The sequence below is a fragment of the Calidris pugnax genome, unplaced genomic scaffold, assembly GCF_001431845.1.
Source record: "Calidris pugnax isolate Ruff unplaced genomic scaffold, ASM143184v1 scaffold95, whole genome shotgun sequence".
NCBI lineage: Eukaryota > Metazoa > Chordata > Aves > Charadriiformes > Scolopacidae > Calidris > Calidris pugnax.
This window is the reverse complement of record NW_015090885.1, coordinates 14,523,748-14,547,578: the sequence shown is the minus strand read 5'-3', so window position 1 is coordinate 14,547,578 and position 23,831 is coordinate 14,523,748. Positions and strand designations below refer to the sequence as shown.

The 23,831-nt window shown below is 38.8% G+C and overlaps 1 protein-coding gene across 2 annotated transcripts in view; it reads right to left on the bottom strand.

Moving 5' to 3' along the window:
- Positions 1-416, bottom strand: part of COL8A1 (collagen, type VIII, alpha 1) — a 91,927-nt gene extending 91,511 nt beyond the window's left edge. For both annotated transcript variants that reach the window (XM_014947203.1, XM_014947204.1), the window contains exon 1: positions 308-416. The gene's annotated coding sequence lies outside the window, so the exon portion shown is untranslated. The remainder of the gene's footprint in view (positions 1-307) is intronic.
- Positions 417-23,831: the final 23,415 nt, after the last annotated feature.

Sequence of the window (23,831 nt, the reverse complement as noted above, 5' to 3'; positions counted from 1 at the left end):
CTCTCCCCTCCCAAAGAAAAATAGTCTCTGTTGACTCAGGTGCCAGCGCCGAGCGAGGCGACGCCGGGGCTTGGCCGGAGTTTTATAGCCTGTCTCCCAGTGGAGCAGCTATTTATTTTATTTGTCCTTTTCTTTCAGCCTTTCACCCCAGGAAGGTTAAGGTGAGGATTCGGGGATGGCGCGGAGTCGGGGGGGGGGGGGGGGGGGGGGAAGCCAGCACCACCCAGCAAGGCAGTGCTAGAGTTCACATTAAGACTTCCTTACAATAGCTGGTTAGAACAGAAACCTGAAGTAGCAGTAATCTTACCTTGAGTATACAAGATCCAAGGAGAGAAGATCACTGGCTCAAAACAGTGGAGGACTGAGAAAGTGCTCTGATCTGCTGCTGGTAGCATGCACTTGGCTTTTATGTGCAGGTGGGAGGAGCTGCTCCCTACGGTAGGTGGGCAGTGAGGATAGCAGGCAGACAGCCTTCAGAAGGCATTGTAGAGTAGGTTTTTGCTCTTTGGGGACAGAGAGAGGGAGAAAAAGCAAGCTAGATGGCATTTAGAGGAGGAATAGTGTTGGATTTATTTGTTGTTGTTTTTTCTTTAAATATTTACTTATGTAAAGATTTTCTACTCTATTTGTGTCTCTGAATCTGAATCTCTGTAATTATTCCAGTTACAGTTATAATGCTACTAGGTCTCACTTTGTCTTTTGGAAGGATTTTTACAGCAGTGAGATAATAATACAAAATAGTTATCAGAAAGGCTGCTGTTTCCCTTTCTAAGAAGGGATAGCTATGAAGAAGCAGCCCCGTTGATCCTTGAAGTTGTGTGTTTACTTAGGGATTGAACTTCCTTTATATTCCAAATGTCTACTAGATCTATGCTCCGGAATCAGGCTCCTAAGTTTCTGTTGTGCTGAGCTACCCAGCTTTTCCTTGATGCAGCTGTAACATGTTCTATCTTCATACTGGCATTCTAGCAGTTTAGTTTAGAGCAATTTTATTGTTCCCCGTGTCTGAATGCTAAACAATTTTCCCAACTGGTATTCTCAAAAGGCAAATATAGCCAAAAAGACAAACCAGTAGGAATACGCATTCCTGGTGGTTTCTGTGTAAAATTATTCTTTGTTCATTTTAACTCATTCATTGCCTTAAGGGCACAGAAGAGTAGATGGCACAGTGTCCGGATACTGGCTCCTGCAGGTGAAACACAGTTGTACCCATCTGGAATACACTAATTCTGTATTTGCACATGTCCCTCTATGAGGCGTATGGGCCTGTATTATTTACCATAATACACAAGTAAAACCTGTGTATTGTATTGGAACATTAATGAGTGGAGAAAGCCAGAAAGATAAAACAGGAAGGGGAGGGTAGTGGTGTGAAATCAAGGGAGTGGCTAGAGATGCGTCCCATTTTAGAATCTGGGGAGGACCAGACAGAGAAATGAATGAGAACCTGAGTTTACAGAGTTGAGATAAGCAAGTTTGTAGCGGAGGTGATGGAGATGAGATCTGATATAGACTGCTTCTTGCACTAAAGGGCCAAACTAGTCACTGGATAAGGAGATGTAAAATGCTTATAGAATCTGTGAACTTCCATCAATATCCTGAATTTGCTCTCAGTGTTAGACTCTTGTGTCTGTAATTTGAGAACTGAATATACACTATGATCAGTGTAAGTAAATCTCAAGTCCTAAGATATTTATGTTGGGAATGTTTATTAAATCTTAAGATTGACTCAAAGTAACCTTCCCTTCCTTATATTTTTTCTCCTTTTTTTCTTGACCATAATGAACATGTAGTTTTGGGTTTTTTTGTTTTGGCTTTTTTTTTTTTTAATTAGTATTGAGTGAGTTGATCAGAACATAGTTGTGTACAACTTTGGTTTTGTCATTTTAGAAAAAGGCTTAAAAATCAGGCACTTATCCACCTGGATGTCAGTTTTATGTGGCAGAAGTGGCTCCATAACCTTGATGATGTAGTCTCTGTGAGTTAAAGGACTGGTTAAGCTGTTCATATTTCTTATAGGTATCAAATTGCTGCTGCAATTTATACATTATACATTATTGCTACTAACTGGGAAAAAAAAAAATGTTGTTTTGTTATTTATGCAGCACTCAATGAATTTTTACAGTTCTCAGTCAGATTTTATGCTCTGAAGAGAGTGTGTTTCTAGGAAGGCTATATGAAGTAATGATAACATGGGAATAGGGAAAGCAAGGGTACAAGTTACTGCAATAAGTTTATGTAACTAGTTCAGTTATGGCATCTTGTAATGGTTCAATTAATTAAATGATGTACATAAACTGGAATTAGAATCATAGAATCATAGAATGGCTAGTTGGAAGGGACCTTTAAGATCATCTAGTTCCAACCTCCCTGCCATGGGCAGAGATACCTCCCAGTAGAGCAGGTTGCTCAAGGCCACATCCAGCCTGGCCTTGAACACTTCCAGGGATGAGGCATCCACAACTTCCCTGGGCAACCTGTTCCAGTGTCTCACCACCCTCACAGTAAAGAATTTCTTTCTTGTATCTAAACTAAATCTCCCCTCTTCCAATTTAAAACCATTACCTCTTGTCCTGTCACTACACTTCCTGACAAAGAGTCCCTCTCTGGCTCTCCTGTAGGCTCCCTTCAGATATTGGTAGGCTGCTATAAGGTGTCCCTGGAGCCTTCTCTTCTCCAGGCTGTACAACCCCAACTCTCTGTCTGTCTGTATAGGAGAGACGCTCCATCCCTCTGATCATCTTCGTGGCCCTCCACTGGACCCATTCCAGCCGGTCCATTTCCTTTTTGTGTTGAGGACTCCAAAGCTGGACACAGTACTCCAGGTGGGGTCTCACGGGCGCAGAGTAGAGGGGTAGAATCACCTCCCGCGACCTGCTGGCCACACTGCTCTTGATGCAGCCCAGGATGCGGTTGGATTTCTGAGCTGCCAGTGCACACTCCGGGCTTATGTTGAGCTTCTTATCCATAAGCACTCCCAAGTCCTTCTCCTGAGGGCTGCTTTCCAGCCATTCTCTGCCTAACCTGTATTTGCGCCTGTGATTGCCACATCCCAGGTGCAGGACTCTGTACTTGGCTTGGTTGAACCTCATGCGATTTGCACAAGTCCACCTCTCAAGCATCCCTTCCCTCCAGCTTGTTGACCATGCAGCACAGCTTGGTGTCATAAGCAAACTTGCTGAGGGTGAACTCTATCCCACTGTCCATGTCTCCAACAAAGATGTTGAACAGCACTGGTCCCAGTACTGACCCCTGAGGAACACTACTCATCACTGGCCGCCAGTTCTACTCAGCTAACATCTAAACAATCAGATGGTTTTGTACACAGAGAAATCTAGGTCAAGATTTTCAGAAATTAGAGTAAATAGGGTACTAACGTCCTTATCTGATGATTAAACTGTTCTTATTGTCTCAAAATCGATGAGCTTTCTCTAGGTCCCTTTTAAAATCAGTAGGTACTTCTGTAAACTCAATACCTTCTAAAAGTCAAGCTCTTTTTTTCTTGGGAACAAAAGTTTAAATGTAAAAGACTAGCTGTATGTTGATTTTAATTTTTTTTTTCAGCTCTTGACCCTAAACTTCAGGTGCTAAGTGCCACTTCATTTCTCACAAGTGAGTCAATACTCAAGCCAGTTTAGTGTAACTCCTTCATGCTCTGTTGGTTGTGTGCACTGGTCATGTGTCCTACTGTACTATTGACTGAAGGGCAGCATTACCTTCTTATACTTCTAATAGAGAAGAATTAAAGGAGTTTTTCTTTAGTTCTTTTGTTGAAGGAATCTTAAAGCACTTTACAAGTGTTAAATAAACCTACCAACACATAAAACCAGATAAAAAGTATTAGACCTCTATTAATGATTATTAAAGCACTACCATGATACAATTATATGGAATATTACCTGATGAGACAAGAACATTAGGCACAGACCTGTGATTTTCTGGTTACTGCATTGCTTATCTTCCCTAATGAGGTTTTTTAGTAGATGAAATCTTTACCAAAATATCCGTGGGAAATTTGATTTAGGTCATCACATGATTGACTGGATTTCAGGGCACACTGCCAGGCTGGACAGTAAATTCAATGTGGACACATGGCAGGAAAGCTTGTCATGTTCCTATAACTAGGAGCTGTGTCCAACCTTTCAGCTTCCATCTGCCTTTTAAAAATGGAGTTATTATTTCAAGAAACACTTCAGTGCTCTGGCCCTCTTTTCCATTTTTGCCCCAAAATGTCCAGATTATTTTGCCATGATCTTCCCAGAAGTGTTTGAGGCAGCCTGTGTTTTCCAAAATTCGTATCCGGTATTTGCTTTACTTGGTGGTATGACTACATCTGTAATGCAGAGTAGAACTGGCATTAAGGGTATCACCTTCATGACAGTACCTTAGACTTGGATGGATCGTTTTACCACACTTTTGGGAACCACGTACATTAACTCTTCAGTGAGTCTTCTATTAAATTCGATTTGTTTCAGCGTACAAAGTGGATGGCAAAGAACAATTATTAACAGAGGTGGCATCATCCTTAAAACACAGGTAAAAACTGTAGCTGTACAGATGACAGACATTTCACTCTAGGTCTTGTAAAAGGAGATAAACCAAAATTCCTGCATTTGTTCCATAAAGGAATTAAGTGATTACTCCCAGTTTGCCCTGAATGTAACTGGGCTAAGTAATGTGGCTGAATGTGTTGGTGGTCAATGCAAAAAGAATATACCTGGAATATATTGGGAGGCTGGACCTTTGCAAATAAATGACAATTTATGTATCATCAGAGCAACAGCTCAGGTAGGTGGCTACTTGCTGTTTGGTGGTATTATCAAAGGAGGATGGTCCCCAAACAGTTAGCATGGTGATGGCAGAAGATTAGCTATCAAGATCAAGGTGTCAACGTTTTTTTAAACACAAACCCGACAGAATTAGGAGAGCTCCTAATGTTAAGCAGGATAATACAGGTAATAGTAACCTCATGGGGTAACAGTTAACTCTTCCAAATTTCAGCTATAATTTGAAAAATGCCATCATTAAAGAAAGAAAGAGGAAGACATTTAAGAGCTTCATTGTGATATTTCTTGGTAGAAAAATATTCTGAACAGCCTACACAACCCTCATGTAAATATATTCTTTTCATCTTATTTGACTGTAGGACCAAAGACATGAACATTTTCTCCATTTGATCAGTAGTACATTTTATTAACCTATGGTTTCAGGCAACATTCTGTCTTCTGTCATGCTTCCCATCATTGTAAGTTTTATCCAAAGTCTTTCCAGCAAATTTGCCTTTTAAAGAATTAAATATGACAATATTGCAGTTTTTATAGAGCATTGTTGGTTTTTTTTACAGTAATGATTCACAAACCTAGAGGGGAGAGTGTGAACAGTTTTCGAAGTGCCAGCTCAATTAAATTTGCTTTCTCTGCATGATATCAAGAATCTGTCAGATATTGCTTTTCAGATTTGCATTTGTAGATTAGGGCCAGTCTGATGGTCTGGCTGCAAAACACTGTATGTCAATCCAATGTAGGATACAATGTGAGAATATGTTTTGAAAGTGCAGATCTTGCATTCTGGCATACACTAAGGTCTGAATGTGCACGTGGAAGGAGCATGTTTAAAAGATACATGCCTACCTCAAAAAAATGTTTCCTCCTGTATGACAAGGTTCATTCTTTAGCACATTACCTGGTAGAGGCAGAAAGAAAATAAATAAATAATTAAATAAATTGATACAGAAGATACTGTAGCCATAACTAATACCATTTTGTGTGTGTCTTGGCTGTGCTGATTCTGTTTAGTGTTGCGTCCACCAATGGCAAGGGAATGCTGTCCAAAGCTGCTAGTATTAGATCAGTCAATCCAGCCTATGATTGCATCATTTATCTCCTATATTTACTGAATTCCTCAATCTGTGTGTCAGCTCTGGAACCTCCACTGGGATTCACTAGCTGATGTTGATGCTTACCATATCAAAACAGAAAAAAGATACATACTTTATTTTAACAGAGTGACTCTTGGCAGTGTTAACTTAAAGACTGGCTGTTTTTCTAGAAGGTATATGATACAGCATAAACCAAATTGAACATCTAAAGGCTGGGAACTCACTGTCTGGGGAAGCAGTTATGCTAAAAACAATGGGAGAGACTTGACAGACAGCAAACTGAACATGAGCCAGTAGTGGGCTGTGACAGCAAAGAAGGACAACAGTGTCTTGGACTGTAATAATAGGAACTCAATGAAAGTGATTATCCTCCTCTAGTCAGCACTTACTAGGCCATATTTAGAAGACTATGTCCAATCACAAAATATTCATGGTTGGAAGGGACCTTTGAGATCATCAAGTCCAACCACAAAACAAACAAACAAACAAAAAAAACCCCACCAAAACCCCAAACCAACACACACACCCCCCACACCCACCCACAGACAGACAAAAACCAACAATCTCAGGCATTAGAGCATGCCCTGAAGTGGCACATCTACACGTTTCTTAAATACCTCCAGGGATGGTGACTCCACCACCTCCCTGGGCAGGCTGTTCCAGTGCCTGACCACTCTTTCAGTAAAGTAATTCTTCCTAATATCTAATCAAAACCTCCCCTGCCGCAACGTTAGACCGTTTCCTCTGGTCCTGTCATTATTCACTTGGGAGAACAGGCCAACACCTACCTCTCTACAACCTCCTTTCAGGGAGTTGTAGAGATCAGTGAGGTCCCCCCTCAGCCTCCTCTTCTCCAAACTAAACATGCCCAGTTCCCTCAGCCTCTCCTCATATGACTTGTTCTCTAGACCCCTCAGCAGCTTGGTGGGTCTCCTCTGGACGCGCTCCAGCAGCTCAATGTCCTTCCTGTAGTGAGGGGCCCAGAACTGAACACAGCACTTGAGGTGAGGCCTCACCAGTGCTGAGTACAGAGGCACCATCACTGCCCTACTCCTGCTGGCCACGCTGGTCCTGATACAGGCCAGAATGCCATTGGCCTTTTTGGTCACCTGGGCACACTGCTGGCTCATGTTAAGCCAGCTGTCCACCAACACCCCCAGGTCTTTTTCTGCTAGGCAGTGTTCCAGCCACTCTTCACCAAACCTGTAGTGTTGTCTGGGGTTGTTGTGACCAAAATGAGCAACCCAGTGCAAGAAAGATATCAATGAACTGGAGCGAGTTCAGTGGAGGGCCACCAAGATCATCTCTGGAGCTGCATCACTTGCACTTTGAGGGGAGGCTGCAGGAACTGGGCTTGTTCAGCCCGGACAACAGTTGGTTTGGGCAGAATCTAATAAACAGCAGCCTCCAGTACCCATGTAGAGGTTATTAAGAAGGTGGAGCGGAGCTCTTCACAGTGGTGGGAGGACAACAGACAACAGGCCTAAGTTGAAAGAAGGGAGGTTGTGTCTGAATATAAGGAAAAACTTTTTCCCTGCGAGAACAATCAGGCAGTGGAGCTGATTGTTTACTGAGGCCATGCAGGCTACATCCTTGAAGGTTTTCAAGAACCAAGTGGATAAAGCCCTGAGCAGCCTCCTCTGACCTCATGGCTGACTCTCCTTTAGGGGATTGATTTGATTAGAGATCTTCTGAAGTCACTTATTACCCTGTGGTCCTATGTCATTTTACAAAAATATTGCGTAAGATTTCACTCAGGTGACAAGAATTAAGATTAGCTGGGTTTCAGTTCAGCTGCATTTAAGAGAGTGGGCCATTCAAATCTAGAGTGTTTGTGCATTTCTGAAAAATAACCCAGATAACACGCATAAGCCTTTACTTTTAATGTATGATTAAGGATTAAATAAGACTTGTTTTCAGTTCCACCAGAATGTGCTTGGTGGCAGTATTATGCATTCTCTGTGTGTGTTTTGAGTATTTTTCTTTTAAATAAGTTTCCTGAAAGTTTATTTAATGAAGCCAAGTGGCACACATTTTGGCTGTAATATATATTCTTTTAAATCTCTCTGCCAAAAGATTATATTATGTTTTTTATTTTAGAAAGATAGTTTGTGCTTTGTTTCAAATGAAATATAGCATCCTTGGGAAAATATATTTCTGATCAAAGGAAATATTTGGCCCAGTGACACTGAAGTTAAAAAGGGAGTGAAACAGAATTTGAATAAAAATGTTCATGTTTTCTAATCTGTCTCTACCACACAGGTCTCATGCCTTATTTCATAGATATTGCTCACTTTGAAACTACACCATTAATCAGTTTTGAAATAATAATACATGTCTTGCTGCCTTGCTTACATTATTAATAAATTCTTTCCCCTTCTGCACAAAAAAAGCCATATAGAGACAGAATGAAATTGTTTATCTCATTAATGTTCAAACTGCCTAGTATTACAAGAAAATCACTAAACCATAGGAATTTGATCCCAAACAGTATAACAATTTTTACTTTCAGATTGGTGAAAAAGTAGGTTTATTGCATATTTGGTCATTGGTAACATTATTTTTAAGGTATAATGACTGAGATTTTTTTTAAAGTCAAAATGAGCATAAATTCTTCTGGAAATGGACATGGGGAAACTTTGCAGAGAACACCTAAAACACATCTTGTAGTAAGAACCCATGCTTACCTCAAACCACATAAAGTTTTAAGTATTGAATGAGACACAATATGATTTATCCTAACTCCTGAGACTACTGTTTAAAGGCAGCAAACCAGCTTGTGCTCTCAGTTTTATCATGGCACAATAGGAGTGTGACCACAGATGTGATTGGCAATGCTCACACAGATTTCAATGGAGTTGCGTTTCAGTCCTTTTTCAGGCTTCTTAATTTGCTGTAATAGATCAGAGCATGACCTATGCAGTGTTTAGCAAAGAGCCTGTCAGCTCAATGGCGTTTGCAAGTGTTTAATCGATTGCATTGTTTTTATTCTATATTAAGTTGTAATCATTCTTTTATTGATTTTGGTTCACAGTCAATATTTCCATTACTCTTTTCTAGTATAGACATTAAACCATGCTAACTTGTTGCCAAGAACCATAGGCTAAGTTCAAGTAAGTTAAGAACTACCACAGTTGTTTCATAGACTACTTTGATTTTTTTTCTTTCACCTCCCTTTTTTTTTTTAAGCAAAGTACTTTAGTGAACTTCTAAACGAGCGATGAACTCTAGAAACAAGTCCTCTGAGTTTGCATTGGCGCAAGGATTAAGAAGACATTTGGGTCATCTGTCCAGCTTGTGTCTCTGATCTTTCACAGAAAACCACTGAAATCGTTACAACTGGGAAGCAAATAGAACAAAACAAGTTCTGGTATGGATAAACAGTTTTTCTGACATTGCTGGTGAACAGATATAACACTCAAGTAAATTTCAGTGATGTTAAGTTTTTTCAAAGTATTGGTTTCTTACTGAGTGAGGAATATGCTTGCCACCATGTTCACCAGGAGGAGAAAAGGAATATAAAATGAGTGCTTCATGACACATCAGCATTTCTGCATGCATTCCCAAATTCACACTTTGATCTTTTTTTTCCATGGTCTTTCATCTGGAAAGAGCTCTTGTCTTGTGAATATTCAAAACATTCCTTGAAAGAGTGAGTAGAAAATGATAATTTCTGTGTACTATATTCTGGATAAAGTTCCTTTTCCTAACTGTAGACATTCAGTTGAGACAACTCTTTGAAGTTTATAATAATTTATTTGGTTTTATTAACTTGTCTCATTTTGCATAATGGGTACATTCGCAGGGTGTCCCCCTGCTCATATTAAAAATGGAGGAGTTAGATCAGTGTTGACTTTTTAAAAAAATTCTATCGCAAGCTTTAGGTAGCCTAGCATTTATGCACTGCAATGCATTCATTAATGCTAGACAAACCAATGACAAGACAGTAAGTTCACCACATACTTAACCAAGACCTTTTGCATTTAAGATGATAATGGTAGGTTTGTTTTTCAGTTGTGTTTGTCTCTTGGAGGGACTCCAGTGTCAACCTACCAACCAACCTGGAGAAAAAAATTTCCTGTTTTCTTCATCTCTGTTCCCCCATTGGCCTAGATATGAAGAGGAGCTTTTGTAAGAGTATGTTGCATGTGATTGATCAGAGAATTATTCTCCTAATTATATTAGTGTCAGGGGGGTGAAGCATCCAGAACTGTTTTATTTTTCTAATAGCAGTGCACTTCCACTGCTGGAGAAAGACAGTAGAGCATCTAGTACAGATCCTACGTTCTCCTATGGGAGATGCATAGACTTATGCTGTAAGTCACTAATCTAACAATGTGACTTTCTTGCACTAGAATGCTTTTAGACTGTTTATCAAACTGCTTATAGTCCCATTTCCATGTCAGAACTCAGTGTTATAAATTTTTTAAACTATGGAGAACTTGACATTGGTTTATTTCCATGAGTGCTCAGTCCAGGGTTGTTTATTTTACAGAAGTACAAGAACTCTTCTAGCTAGGATCTGTCATTCATGCAGTTGCAACACGAAAAGCAGGCTGAACTACTGAAGCTTCAACTCTTAGCATAGCATGTTATGTGAAAGCCTTTCTGCTCCATCCAAATGCGAAGGCACTTCATATCTTGCAGCATTTATTTCTATTTATGTTGGACTGGATGGAGTGTCCAAGTGTTACTTTTTCTCAAACAGTTCAATGTTTGTATGTTACTGTTAACATTTGAATAAGCACTCAGCCAAAGTCATTTTGTCCCACAGATCTCAGACGAAGTTTATGTGAATTAAAGAACCTTCTTATTTGTTTGGCTGGGGTCTTGTGTGTTGTGTTTTATTTTTCTAAATGAAGGGAATCAGCTCTCTGTAACTCCATCAGGCTTCTCAGCAACAATTCTAGAGCAATTCTTCCCAGAGATCTTTAGAAATGAGCTATCAGTCATTGATTATGTAAGGATGTAGACTGGCAAGTCAGCTGCTGTTTGGCAACTCCTATCTGCATAGTCTTACTGTGCAGCAAAGGTGAGGTAACTCTGAACAGAGAACCATTCAGGGAAGAGGAATTTGGTGTAAAATGTGACAAACTTGTTATCCTGCATTCGTATGTCTGTGCCACTATTTATTATGATTTTGCCTGATAAACCTTATCTAACTATTCTAGAGAAATTCTGGGGGTAAGTCCGTGTTTAGTTTTTGGTTTGCATAGTCAGCTGAAGTCAGAGATACTTATTTATACCATCTGATTCAGGAACAATGGGAATAGCTTTCTCACAGGATTCTCTACTTTTCTGGTGGTGGAGGAAATACCATGACTGGAGCCTTTCTCAGGCTTTTATGATGTGTGGTTTTGGATGAGGAAGACATTGTCACATGTACTTTGTTAATGATTTGGAACCATCAGCTGGTTTTCTCCATAATTTTTCTTTAAGAACATTTTCATGTTAATTTGTTTGCTTAGTCTTAGTGGAAGTGAGAAAATCATGACAGCGTAGTCATGTGCTAAGCTGTTCTGATATTTGCATCTCAGAAGATAAGCTGCACTGCTGAATGACTATACAGACATCATGCTGTTTCCATGCTGGAGAACTATGATGTATTTTGAAATTAAGTCAGGTTGTCTGAAGCAAATGAATTTTTTTAGTGTTTCTGTAATTATGGCAAACAAAAGAAGTGAAGCCAGGATGAAATTGCAGGCAACTTGAAGGCTAGGTAATACATCTTTTTTTTTTTTTTTCTTTTTTTTTTTTAAAGGGGAGTTTAGTTTTTGCACAATTTGCTTAAGGTTATTTTAAAATTTGCTACAGGTTGGGTTTTTTTTTTGTCTTATACTTTCTATTGCAATTCTTGCCCTTAAACTCATTTCCTCTGCCCAGCAAAAATGTTTTAATTTTTTATCCCTCTATACTTCAGTTGGTGAAGTAGTACAGTAACAACAGTCACCACTGTGTTGTAACAGTTAGCAAAAAGTGATTATATTTTGTTTTTTCATGGTGTTCAGTTCAAGGCCTCGTTGTGATGAGGACCAGTTTCCATCAGGCCTTTCCAACTATGTCTCTGTAGGCCAGCTTTATGATTCTGGAACAGCAGATTTCAGGGTGAAGTTCATGAGAACTAGAGAAGAAGTGGACTTGATCAAAGCTTCTGACTGTGGAATAATCTAGAGAGAAACAAGACAGAGCCAACGTCGTACTGCACTCCAGAAATTTGCTGATCCTATTATTTTTGTTATAAATTTTTTAAGAAGTTCTCTTTTTTGGTAAATAGAGTCCCTACAACGGGGCTTAGCATGGATGCTAAAATTGCTAAATGTTTTGTAAACTTTGCTAACAAATTTATGGCCCTCACATTAAAAAAACCCAATATCCAGCAAACTAATAAAAAGACAAATCTTGGAGAGGCAGTGTGCAGTACCAATATATTCTCTGCAAGTAAAACTGATCCAGTCAGGATTGCTGTATAATATTTAGATACTGTAGTAAGTCTGTCAAAAACCCCTGACATTGGTATATCCATATAATGTTTCTTGTCAGTCAAAACAGAAGTCCTTGTATGCAAATCTGAGCTCATGTTACTTCAGCATATTTTTTTCCACACTTGTGAGAAGCAGGAAATAGGAGGGTCCTCAAGAGATTTTTTTTTCTTGTTTGAATGAACTTTGGATCTTTAGGAAAGGGAGCAGTATATCCCATGTGACTAACTGGTGGAGGTCATTCCAGCATATGCATTAATTTTTTTACTTAAAAATGAAGGTTTGGAACTAGTCACGATCTGTAGATTGGTTAGTAAGTAAAATGGGAATGCAGTTGTATTTAATCCTATCATTTTAAAATACATGGACTGCATACACTGACTACAGAAGGATGATCAAGGGTGTTTACTGAACATAAACATTTAACTTTCTCAGTGCTCCCAAATATCATTTCATGGCATAATATTTTCCACATTCCTAAAGACAATTGAGAATAAATTACAACATGTATGAGGAAAGAATCTGTGACTTTTTTCTAAGAATGAATATGAGGTTTTGAGTATTGTTTCCATGTAATTATTTGATTTAGCACTGGGGGCTCTGTGTGTGTATTTTGATGCATGCATTTATGTAGCTGTATACTGCATTGATGCAGAATGGCTTAATAGTGAGTCATTAGAGAGGTAGGTTATAGCTTATAATTTACCTCCCCAAGTATTAAATACCCTGCAATTCTTTAAGTGGAGCATTTGAATTTTTGCTTAACAACTTCTAATGAAACTGGCATTGACTGATACGTGCACAGTACTTAAATGGGTTCAGTGCATTCTTTTTGAACAATTATTCATTAATTGTGATTCAATTTGTTCTTAAAAATACAGGTTGAATTAAAAAAAAAGCATACATTATGAATATTCACAGAACAGAAAATTATTTCTTTTTTAAAACAAAAGAACAAATCTGGCTTTCACCATCAGAATATTTGGGGTACCACGTTCTCTCTGTTTACGTTTGTTCATTCATGTAACACATAGTACTTTTACAGTATGACAATTTCTGCAAGAAGGTGTCCTCCTACACATACAAATATTCATATTCTCCACAGTACTGACAAGGGCCCGTTTCAGGCACGTTGTTTTTAAAATGATGGGTGCTAATAGCAGAGAATTCAGGATACAGAAGAATGATCAAAGATCTGTTGACTTCTTACCTCCAAGGAAATGTAGGAGAGCTTGTGTTGTTTAGTTGAAAAAGAGAATTTAGGAAGAACGTTTGCAGCCTTCAGAAGTATGTAAAAGGGCATTGCAAAAAGGAAGAGGCAGACAATACGTCAAAATGTGGATCAACAAAGAGCAGAGTCTGCTATCTTATAAATTTTTTATTTGCAGAAGGATCTCAACTAGTCTGTTTGTTTACACTGGAACATTTGCACAGCCAACTTTAAAGGCTTCTGTGTTGCATTGGGAGTTATCCAGACAGTGTGAGAATCAGTATCAAACGCTTTAAATGACTGGTCACATGCTTTGAATAGCAAGTACTTAAGGCCATTGTGACTATGAAAAATTTATGTGCAGTCCTTAAAGTGGAATATGTTCATATAAAAAGTTACTTAAATAATTTTCAATGCTGGAAAGTGATTGATTCTGAAATAAAAGGGGCTTAGTTAGTCCTACAAGCTGTCCAGCCACACTCTATTTATTTTAACTTCTGAATCATTCAGGATTACTGTTTCCAGTATTTCCCCTATATTCAATCCTTATTTTTCAGATTATTTCCCCTACTAGCACTAGCTTGCATTAGTTTTGTTAAAAATTACACGGTAATTTTCTGCTGAAGTTTCATCTCCCATGTCTATGCATTTCTCACTCCTTATTGGTAGAGCTGTCAATAAGGAGTTACACGTTGCCTGGAAAAGAAAACATTGCTAAAGATCTTTTCCAAGTTGTATCTTAAGATATTTCTCTTTGTGTCTCAGAATCAGCTAAATCCCAGAAAACAGGGAAGCAAATAAAATACTTTTGCAATTTCCAAATTACTCTCTCCCCTGCCTTTCAGTTTCCTTCCTCTTCCTGAAGCAATTTCCTCTACAGTCTCCCCAAAATCTGTTTAATCTCCCTAATAAATTAAATTAGAATTATTATCATTAGAATAGAATAAATTAGAATTAATTAAAATAAAACAGGTGTTAGGAGAGAAAATTACCAGACTTCTAGACAGTAAGTTTGATTCTAATAATGGCACGTTGCTGCTTTTAATATTAGAAGAAAGCAGGCTTGGTTTATGAGTCCTGTGTGTTCTTAACTAACATGAAGTCTCTCAGTAGATGAGTGGGATACTGCAAAACTAGAGTTTTCATGTGTGACAATAATACCCAAATTGTGAGGAATCCAGGCGTAAAATGGGGATTCAGGATTAGCATCAGGAGGTAGTGAGCAATTTTTTAAAAATCACTGCATTTGTTTCTGAAACATCACCCAATACTCTTTATTTTTGTAGAGTAAAGTGAATGATAAACTCCCATAGCTCAGAGTTATTGTGTGCGTGTGTGTGACTGCTTGTAGAGATCTCTTAGCAGAACAATGTAAGTTAGCTATTTTTTTGTTTGAATGAACTACCCGATGGTTTGTCTGTTGCTTGCTCAGTAGCAAGGTAATCAACATTAGCAAAGGAAACATTTTGAGAAAAGTAAAACTTGTTGCATCTTTATTCATGTCATAAATTTAGACATGACTCTGGAATCTGCATCTCAAGCCATGTTCAAACTTAGGGTATTTGGAAGTATCTTTGAAGTTTCAATTGTACCTGCAATTCAATTATCTATTCACCTATAACTGACTCTTTGCCATTTTATTAGGGAGAGATGGTGCCTACTCACAACAAAATGGTTGGCAAATGAAATTAGTGTACATACTGTTAAAGAAGCAATGAAGACTCATTGAGAAGAGAGATTTGGGCTGCATGTATGTTATCTGTTTCCACTCCATGGTGGTGGGGGAGTCTTCTATGCTGGAGGGGCTTAGAAGAACCACCGTGGGCTAAGAAAGGCGTACGGGCTGTACAGGGGGGACTGCGTGTCAGATTCTGAGACATTAATCCTGTTCCACAGAGTTCCATCAGATCCCAGAGTGCCTCTGCAAGGGGAATAAAGGGAAGCAGAGGGGAGAACATTGCGTGCTGTAGCACCGTGGAGATGTGCTCAGGTGTACAAGGGAGATATAATAGCTGTGGAGACCTCTCAAATACTCTACTGGACTACCTGCTCAGTCTGTCAAACATCTGGGATCAGGGGACTTGCTGGCTTTTTTTTATGGAGTTAGTGCTTGCTGATCAGAATCTGATTATTTTTGTCCAAATATTTTCAAGACGTAAATTAGACAATAAGATGTCTAATTTTTTTAGACATCTTATTTTTAACTGATCCTGAATATGGCAATTGCAGTATGTCTATCTTCCTGCAGCTTGCTTTCATGACTTTCTCATACATTTTTCTGTGCTGTACACAGTCTTCCTACCTTTCTTGAAAGTCAACTTCTGTTTGCATTTCTAGCTCTGTAACGCTACCTGTTGCTTGGAGTCCCACTTATTCCCCTGTAAGCTGTAGGAAAGTATTTCTACTGTTACAACTGGCAGAACTTTTTATCAATTCTCTCCAGAGAGCTTCTAGCACATCGTGCATGTATTTCTGAAACAGATTTTGTTTTCCCAAATGCATTTAACTTTTCCTGATTGCTGTCAGAGCCACTCCAGGAATTTGAAGAACTGTGCCCTGTAGTTCTGGTGTAGAAGAGACAATGAAGAGCGGTCATAATTTCCCTGTAACAGTCATGATTATATGGACCACTACTAAACGCTCTTTTGGCTATCTTTTTTTCTGGACAAAATCTGTGGGCCTCACCCAATAGCTACTGCTGTCTGGGTGAAATATCCTGGTCTGTGAACCAAAGTGCAGGGTATATGATTGCATCCATTATTGCAGGCTTGGGAAATGGCCTGTGCCATATAATCTCACTTCAACCTCAAGGTTATGTTTGTATTCAGTGATGTGTATAGAGGTCTGATTAAGTTAGGGTACCAGCTGACAAAACAAGCACCGATTCAATTAATTCACCCAGATATAATTTTGTGTTACTGAAAAGGCTCGTAAAGGAAAAAACCTCTGTGCAGGACAGTCATTTCTGACCATCAGGCAGTCAGAAAGAATAGTAAACTGGGAAGTTTATTATAAAACCAAACACACACGAATATACACACATGCAAGCACTTTATGTAAGAAAAGCTCTGGTAAGAATCTTAAAAATGTATTTATGGAATCGTTATAGTAATGAAAATGTCACTGAAAATAGAGTTAAACAAATGAGTATTTATGAGAGAGAAAATTGCTAGGGTTTCTCTCCATCTGGGGCATTTTCAGACCTTCTATCACAGCTTTAGTGCAGTTACACCTAGATAGGGATGCTCACTTTGAGTCTGAAAATTGAGCAAGTAAGGAAATGATATTTAGGGACAAAATAATATTGTTAGTTAGAGGGATGATGTAATGTCGTGGCACAGTTACAAAATAAACAGCGCTTTATACTTCTCTGAGTGTACCCTGGCTTCTCACTGAACCTTGCTCTGGACAGAACCATGTGTCCCAGTTGCTGGGGGACTGGGGATAACAGGGCAGCCTTTTCTTGCTTGTTTCCCAGCTGTATTGGCTCACTCAGTTTGGCACCTGTGAGCCCCTTCACTATGGGAGGATGTAGGACTGTAACAAGGGAACCACCTTGGGGAACTTGGAAATGGACTTTGTTTTATCCATTTGGTATGTGCATATTTTATCCTTTTGCCACATGTAGGAAAAAAGGGTAGAAAGAGTAAGATGCTCATATGCCTGTGTCTATCTTCTACATTCAGCTTTCCTTGCCTGCAATGTAAATCCCTTTCATGTCACAGATGATGGTGTTGGACATGCTCTTCCTTTCTATTTAAACGTCTGAAAGCCTGATTCTCTCATATGTGCTGAGCTGCAATTTCCTAGCTCCAGTACAACAGATTTCCATAAATGGCTACAGGGAAAAGATGAAGTTTGTCTTGTGTCTGAATGCCAGAGGTGCTACCAAGACAAAGTGGTCTTGCAGAAAGACTTACTAGCCACTCTGTGTCTTTTAGGAAAGAAATGTAAATATTCTTCACTTTTTCCCCTTGTTGGTCAAAAATAGCCTACAAATGCAGATCTTCCAGGCTCAGTGTTTATAAAACCCTGGAGAGGATTGAGTGGCACTTAAATCTTTAGACGGTTCTTGAAAGCTGATACCTTGCACAGTCAAGGTAAATTTGAATTACACTGTATGTGGCTGCAGCTGAAACTCTATGCTACATGTGCTAGGGGCAAAGATGTGATATAAGGCCTGTGTGTTTAGTCTGGGGAATTGCAAATACTTTTCAGGGACATGTGATTCCTCTCGCTTCTTTTTTTTTTTTTTTAAATGGGTTGGACAGATTGTGGAACTTCTTTCTGTTGCGTGGTAGAATTATAATATAGTGATGGATGTGGAAGAGGTCTTTCTCTGGGCAGTTTCTGTCATCTTGATAGCTGGATATTAATGCAGGCTTTTCCCATGCATAGTAAACCCTCTGAGAGTGAAAACATCTGTGAAGTTAATATCAAATTATATACATATAGGAGAGACATGGTAGGTGCTAAGCTGTCCATGATGGATGAGTTGTAGTCTGGATTGTTTGGTGATTATTTCCAAAAGTTATGTTTCATCTTATGTGAGAGAAAATCCCGTGCATTCTTATATAATAAAAAAGGTAACTATTAGACTTTGTCTTCCAGCCCATATTTTGAAGATATGCCTATGTGCAAGAAAAGGGGTAGGGAAAGCAATCTTTTTTCTGAAGTGACAAGTGACAACACCTCTTTTTTTTCAGTCCAGTTTCCCAGGGATGTCTTGTCCAAGTGGCCTCACACTTTCCCAAAATAATTTCTTCTGGCTATAGACCAAACACAAGAACTTCAGGCAAAAAATGTTTCTTTAAAAAAGTCTGAAAGGGTATCTGTTGAGAGAAGGAAAAGATTTTTGGGCTTGCAGTGATGAAAATGGAATGATATGTGATAATGTTTATTTAGCACATAGGGCTAATAATTATGTGTTAAAACCAAATGCTGATTTTTGTATGGCTGCTGTAGATTTTCTTCTGTCTGGTTGTCCGTATACATACAGTACATCGGGAACATAAGATAGAAGGACCGCAGTGATATGTCAGACTTCTTCCCACCCAAATTCTGGCAGTGCTCTGTCCCCTCAACATTCGCAGGACTCCTTCCCAAGGTCTCTGGTGGAAGGAAGTGGCACTGTTCAGGGCTTGCAGGCCTCATTGCTGTTACTCACATGGGAACAGCAGCTGGCCCAGTAAATAGCATAACCCTTTCATTCCAGTGTTTTGATCACTGCTTAGGCTATGTGTCAAAAATGTCAAATTCAGCACCCTTAGTGGCCACAGGTTGCAGCCGTTGCTTATTCCAGAAGCTTCCACAATAGCAGCATCCTCAGAATGGACATGTGCCAGTGGCAGAGATGAGATTTATGTTTTGTCTGTTTATGTTTCAATAATGCCTAGAGTTCTTAAGCAAGTCCTCTTCATTCTTTGCCTTGTACAAAAAAATGTAGGCTGTCACCTGGGAAGTTTAAAATCTTGACAGATTTAGTAATCTAAATATCTAAGAGCATGGCAATTGCACTCTTGTCCTTTAGAGATTTCATACAGAATGAAATAAAACACCCACCTCCCAGCCACTATTTTCTTGCAGTTAGGGAAGACTGAGGGGAAAGATCTTGTTAGACAGAAAAATGAACTTGTTGCTAGCTACAGATTGAAATAAGAAGAGAGCCAGCATTTAGAGATTTCTCGTAACAAAATACTGGATGGTGGTGAAGTTGCGTGTCACTGGCCTATGCATAGTCCCTGCATATCAGCCATGTTAGCCTTAAAAACAGGAACAAAACTACCCTTTGGGTCAGTTGCCGAATCCTACATGGAAGCTTTGTTTTTGAAAGATCCTAGGGGTGAGCAGTGAACGCAAAGTTTCTTTGCTTAGATTCTCTTTGCCTTTTAGGGTTAGATTTCCTATGACCTGTAGCTTTGCGGGAATGGCATCTATATAGCCCTTTCCCACTCGTGAAGGGAAAGACAGACAAGCCCTGCAGTCTGTCAGAGCATAGTGTTTTGAGACACTGCACAAGTAAATATTCAGCACCAACACTTCAGTGTCAGACTGTTGCATTTGTAAAGTGTAAAACATGGAAATGAGTCATGTGGCCCTCATACTTACGATAGTTTTCTCACATATGTGAGCAATCAGTAGACTCGATCAATGAAAACGATAGTGCGAATGTGGTAGAGAGGACTTAAACCTGCTGATTACAAAGGAGATTGCATTATCTAAGAAGGGGTGTTCATACGTTGTGGCTTAGAGTAATTTATTCCATGTTTAAATAAGTGTTCTATTAAAATGTATAACATGTGTGTGTCTCTCTGAGCTCCTGCCAACAAAAATTATTACAAATCACTCATTTTCTGATAGACACTTGTTACTTTCCACTTAAATTTCCCACAGAGATTATCTTCAGATTCAGCAATGCCCTAATTTGGGCATAAATATCTTTTCCCTTTTGTTAAACAAGCTAGACATGGGGGAGTTTTTGCTCTGCCTAGGCCAGTCATATGATGTTGGTAACTTGCAAGATGCATCAAAACCTCACAAAACATGGATGGCAAGTAACGCTAGTGGAATTAATTTCTACGTTTCTTGGGGGGGAGATTTTGGTGTTTGTTTTGGCTTTTGTTTTGGTTTTTTTAAGAGGTAATGAAGTGGATCAGGGCCTGTCACTTACCTGAACACTGATTACAAACTGAAGCAGGCATGATTACATATTTCACAGATCTGAGTATCTTCCCTGGGAAGCTTTCAGCAGTTGCAAGACATTATGTTATGAATTGTATGGCATTATGTTATGTTGTATGGCATTATGTTATGAACCAGCCTCAGCTGAAAGCAGCAGTAGGGCACTGGGTTTTTTCTGCCAGCAGAGAGGCAGGCACTAGAGGAAATGCTCTCCATACACAGCCCCCCAAGTTGTGCAGCAGCATCTCCAGGAAGGGAAAATGTGTGCAACTCGTGCAATCCCTGCCATTTTTGGTGGGTTAATGCTGGTGGGTGTTCTGATGCAGGCATGTGTTCTCTTAGAACAGGAAGGAGACACATTTAAATGGTATCTTTTGAACATGTTATTCAAAAACTTCCAAATAAGAAACTAATTGTTCAGAATACCTATTCCAAAGGCAGCTTGCTCTCTTTAAAAATCTCTAGGGACTTTTGTTTGTTTGTTTTCTTGAATACCCACCTTCTGCCCCCCCTATAGTCAAGGATTCATAATTACTCTATAGCATAGCAGAAAAGTCATTCTAGATGGAATTCTCCCCAAATGCCTTTTTGTCTAAATCCCAGTGAAAATCAATGGGGTTTGTGCTCCAAAACCAGTTACTTTCTTTTAAAAATCCTACCTAATGAAAACAAATTATCACCTTGGTTTTACTAGGTAACATATACAGAGCCTGCACATAAATTGCTTCTTCAGTGCAGGGGGAGGACAAAATGTTTTTAGAGATCTAGCTGGAAGCAGGGCTCTTGTCAGTTACGCAAAAATAATTGGTATTTTTCACTTCAGTGTCTATTGAATGAATGAAGCTGAAGATAAAGCAGTGGTGTGTACTCAAGCTAAACACTGGTAGTCATGGAGAGAAGCAGCAGCTAATTGAAACAGAAAAAAAGTAATACACATGGGTCTTTTTTGTTAGACAAAACAATTTTCTCCAAGAAAGTAAAAGGCATGTGGTAACAATGAGTATAACTACATTTCATTTTTGCTGTGAGATGGTTACAGTTACAAAATCCCATGCAATTAACTGTTTAATCCCAGTATTAGAAATGCAGCAGGGTGCAGTGTGATTGAAGTAGTTTATTTACATGCATAAATGGCACATAGGGACCTAATTCTTGCTGTCTTTCAAAATGTCTCCTTCAGTGTATGCTACCACCTTTTTTGCTTTCTCTGGTAGCAGAGACTTTAAAATCTGCCAAAGGCATCTAACTTCTCTGACAGCTTTCCACTTCTCAGTCTGGTGCTGCAGATCCAAAGTGCCTATTCAAACCCTGAGTGATGCAAGAGAGCAAATATTTGCCCCATTAAATAGAAGTTGGGAGAGGCAAGTGACTTGCCAAGTTATAGAGTGGAATCCTTTCATCTCAGCAGTCTTGAATGGCTTTTAGATCTGAATGTTGACGCTTTGATACTGTGCGTCTATAGAAAGGGCTAAGTGAAACTGAAACATAATTGGACAAATACCTTGGTTAGAACTTGGCTCACAAAAACTGCAAAAGAAAACATTTCATAGATATACACTAGTATAGGTAAAGTTTTCTGCTCAAAATAAATCCCTAAGGAAAAGCGACAAAAATGGTAGCCTCTTATTTATGAAGTTTTGTAAACGAAACAGTTTGAAAAAAAGCATTTTGAACAGAAAAAACCCAACTAAATATTTGGAAGTATGTTTTCAAAACCATTGTCACTCAAAAAGCCCCTTTCATTAGACCAAAACAAAAATAAAATACATCATCCCTTTTGATTTGCTAAAAACTGAAGGCATGCATTGTTTTAGATTGTCCTGCTGTAACTTTTGCAATTTTCAGCAATCGCAAAAGGTATCTGTTACACCCTCGATCAGCAGAGCTCACTGATACATTAATTCTCATTCGGGTTAATAACTATCACAGACAATGTTTTTATTACTGTAATGATGCTACCTACAGTTCCTGACTCTAGCTTGGCTGTTCATCTCTCTCTCTGAAGTTGAAGCTAATATGGTGTTAGATTATAAATGGGAAAGGAAATAAGATAGGATTTTGATTTTTTCTCCTGTTTTTTTAAATGAGGTAGACAGCAATTGAAAGATTCCCACAAATGCACGTACCTGTTGAATTTTTTCTAAGTCCTGTTTTAAGAGCTTAAGTGGAATATGGGTTTTGCCGGTTGTTTTGCATGGAAGTCAGCTTTACCCTACATTAATTATTTTATTGTATGTAGTACTCAGCTGTTTCTGGTAACAGACATTAACAAAATTATCCAACTAACAAATATTTTCAGTTCAAATATAAAAGGAAAGAGAAAGTTTGGCTATCCCTCATTGAAACATAGTTTCTTCATTTTTTTCACGACAGTGTTTGATTGCACCCTTCATTATTTCTGACAGTATTTAATTTCCTTTTTTGCTTTACTCAGTGCCTACAAAAATAAAAAGAGCAGATTAACTTTAAAATAATACAGGCAAGACAACAGGTCAAAGAAAAAAAAAAGGAAAAAAAAGGAAGGGGGTGCCAACGCAAAACCCTGAATTCAAATGCACACACAAAATTGATTTTAAGAGAGTCCAGAACCAGACCTTAAATTTTGTGGCTCTGGTTATGGTCCAGTTTGTCTATAACCCAACATCAAATATCTGGGCTCACAATTACATGTGAAGTTTTTATAGAATAAATGGATTGATTGAAAATATTTTGTGAAGAGGTTATATGAAAAGACTTATCTAGTAAGTGGAGCCAAGATTTAAGCCATTATTTCAGATATGAAGCATTTGGCAACAAGAGATCATTTTCATCAAAAAGGAAGCCCTCGTTCATTATTTTTGGGCTGAAAATAATTTAGGTTTTGTTTAATGCTACCAGCAAACAAAAATTCTATAACTTGAATGAAACTGTTTTTTTTTTTTTCTTTAATCAAATAACACAGCACCCTAAAGGGAAGAAATTAATAACATCCTTTTACAACCATAGGAAGTGTGAGGTATAACCTGTTAATATGCAAAATTCCTGGACACCTCCCATGTAAAGTCACCCTATTTATTTCTGAGTAGGAACTGGCACAGTTGGCCCACGTGACTATAAAGCTATGTGGCTTTGTATGTTTATTATTGCAGTGCAGCATAGTTTCCACTGAATAGCTGTGCTAAACTGATGCTGCTTTAATGCATAGGAATATAAACAAATTGATCCACTCAGAGACTTAATTTGACTGTACTTTCAAGTTTTTGAATCAGATCTTATTCACTTATCTGAGCATCAAGACCTCCCTTCTCCCTAATGCATACCTCTAATCGTCCTGTCATACTAGGAAGTAGTTTGTTCTTTCCTTTCCTCTCGTCCTTTCCATCGTGCAATTACTACAGACTCTTTATTCTTTTCACATGTTGTGGTACTTGAGTCTCCCTTCCTTGGCCAGTTACTTTGGGCAGAGAATTGTTTCTTTGCTGGGTTCTGGTGCTTGCTTCCAGGGTACCATGGAAGTTCAGGAGTATTCTTTGGCTTCCCAGTGATTCAATTCTGTTGTACTAGATTTGGAGGATTTGATTATGGTAAGAGCCATGCCTGTGGA